The sequence below is a fragment of the Mus pahari genome, chromosome 2 (assembly GCF_900095145.1).
Source record: "Mus pahari chromosome 2, PAHARI_EIJ_v1.1, whole genome shotgun sequence".
NCBI lineage: Eukaryota > Metazoa > Chordata > Mammalia > Rodentia > Muridae > Mus > Mus pahari.
The window spans coordinates 61,833,881-61,836,587 of NC_034591.1; the positions used below are offsets into that span (position 1 = coordinate 61,833,881).

General features: G+C 41.9%; 1 pseudogene; it reads right to left on the reverse strand.

Annotated features, from left to right (window-relative positions):
- Positions 1-1,582: 1,582 nt before the first annotated feature.
- On the reverse strand, positions 1,583-2,387 carry LOC110316792 (annotated as a pseudogene).
- Positions 2,388-2,707: the final 320 nt, after the last annotated feature.

Sequence of the window (2,707 nt, forward strand, 5' to 3'; positions counted from 1 at the left end):
TATATTAGGCTCTGGAATACTTTGGTATCTCGTTTGAGACATCTTGTCACTGGGGATATATCCCAAATGACATCATGGATCTCAGTTGTGGAAATCTTTTCTGGTCAAATGGACATAGACACTAAAGCCAGAGTGGAAGACAACCGAGTATAGCTAGGTCGGCCTCAGGGTGACTATCCACAGAAGTGGGTCTGGGAGCTCTTTCTAGAAGCAATAAGACAACAAAATTGCATCAACAAGAAAATTGTGGCTGAATAGGGTGACACAAGTCTGGTCCAATGTCAAATGTTGCCACAATAGAGTAGTGGAGACTCCTTACTTCTAGCTCCAATCAGCTTGGATCTTCTATTTTAGATATTTAGGGAGCAAAGTTATAGCCTTTATTAACACTGCCAACATCCAACATACACAGAATCTAACTCTACCAACTTTTGGATCATTAAGATCAGTGGAATGATTTTGAAACCTTGTGATTATAAAAGGGATGTTTATACTACTTATTTAGAGGAAAGATCTTTACTTAAAACACTCTTGAAAAACAATTTTTAGATTCTTAGGTTGTTAAAATTTACCTGATTCTAAGAAAAAACAATATGAGTATAACATATTACCACAAGTAGCATGATATTTTTTCAATGTATATTTTGTGATATATATATATATATATATATATATATATATATATATATATATATATATATATATATATATATATATATATATATATATATATATATATACACACACACATATATGTGTGTGTGTGTGTGTTTCTTTTCATAGAGATCTTGGCATTGAAAACAAGTATTGGTTGTACACATATCACGTCCCCTAACCCAGTACATGATGCCCTGATACAGGGCCTAAGGTATGGGGTGATGATTTGCTTTGCATAGAAAAGTTCTGTTCTAAACAAAACTCTTATTTTATCTCTTAGTCTCTTTAAACTCACATATTATCACAAATTACCAAGTCCCCGCCAGACAAATGCTAATATCAATGTCAGCTTATTCAGTGAAGACACAAGGGCCAAACATGGTTACTGAAACTTGGTCAAGGTCATAGTCAGAGCTCAGGGTCAGAGAGTCTGACTTCCAGCTCCTGCAACAGGATACTGCCCCGATTTCTCTACTCCAGTGGCACTGAATTCCAGCAATATTCAGACGAATGATGTTGCTTTCGTCATTTGTATTTAATGGCAACAATACAGGGTGGGTTCCATTCTCCTTGTGGATTCTTTACTAGAAAACTGAATCACCTTTAGGGAGCAGCTGGAAACCAGAGACAACGGGAACCTGCTAGCTGAGGCATCAAGAGCACCAATCAGGCAGGGGAGGGTGTAGACACTCCAGGGAATGCAGATCCTCAGAACAGCTGAGTGAGCCCCTGATTCTGGAGGATGACTATGGTTAGAAACTTCCTCCTGTCTCTTATGATGCAGTGGGAAAATGCATTTGCCTTTTGTCTAGATGGTAGAGATCTTCATCTCCACATGTAGTTTGGCAATTTCTGAAGTTCTAAATAGGGTTGTTTTTTTTTAAATTTTGTACTTATATTTATGTACAGAAAATTTAGTGTACATTTAATCCAATTCAGTGGCGAGTTCTTTAGCCTTTGCCTTTTCCAGCTTGGCAATATGAGCCACAGACTTAGGACCCAGGACGTTGCCTCCCCAGTGGCAAGGGATCTTGTCATATCTGTCACTATAATTGGTCCTAATAGCTCCCACCAACGTAGCCAGAGAACCCTTGTCTTCCAAATTAACCTGTGTGAAGGTAATAGTGGTGCATGTCTTCCTGTGGACCAGGCGCCCCAGCCTGGCATTTCCCTTGATGATGCAGTAGGGTACCCCCGTCTTTCGACATAGGGCAGGCAGGAAAACCACCAGCTCAATGGGATCTATGTCATGAGCAATCACCACCAGCTGAGCCTTCTTGTTCTCCACCAAGGTGGTGACGGTATTGACTCCTGCTCGGAGGACAGGTGGTCTCTTGGTTGGGCCGTCGCCTTTGCCAGCAGCTTTCTTCTCAGCACAAGCCAGTAGCCTTTGCTTCTTCTCTTGCATTGTCTCTGGCCTGTACTCGTGGGCAAGCTTAAGCAGCTGAGTAGCTGTTTGCCTGTCCAGGGCCTGGGGGTGAACTGGTTAATGGCAGGAGGTACTTTTGCTTATAGAGGATGGCTCTTTGCTGCTGCAGCCTGATGTAGCGGGGCCATTTGACGAAGTGTGTTAGATCTCTTTTGGGCTGGGTGTCCTGCCCAATGCCAAACTTCTTGGGCCTTTTCTCAGACAAAGGATTGACTACCTTTTTGGCCTCCTGTGTCTCGACAACAGCGGGGGTAGGGGCCACCTTCTTCCCCTTGGCCTTCTTTCCTTTGGACATCTTGCTCAGCTGGTGAGGCTGAGTTCCTGTCTAAATTCTTGTTAATATCTTGGAGAAATGTTGCCTCCAAAAGGTCTAGGAAAATATTGCTTCTGTAAGTAGGTCAGAGCTTACATGTGGAAAATGCTTTCTGTGTAGACAGACTTCATCGGGGATTTAATAAGTCTTTTCTGTGTTTACTTCCCCTTTCATTTTTCCTTTTGTATGACTGCGATCCAGTTCTCTGGTGCTGCCTTTTCTTTTAATCCATGTATCCTATTCCCCTCGTAGCCCAGACAGACACATTCATGGTCTGGGAATGAAAAAGCTTCTGATATTGCAACCGT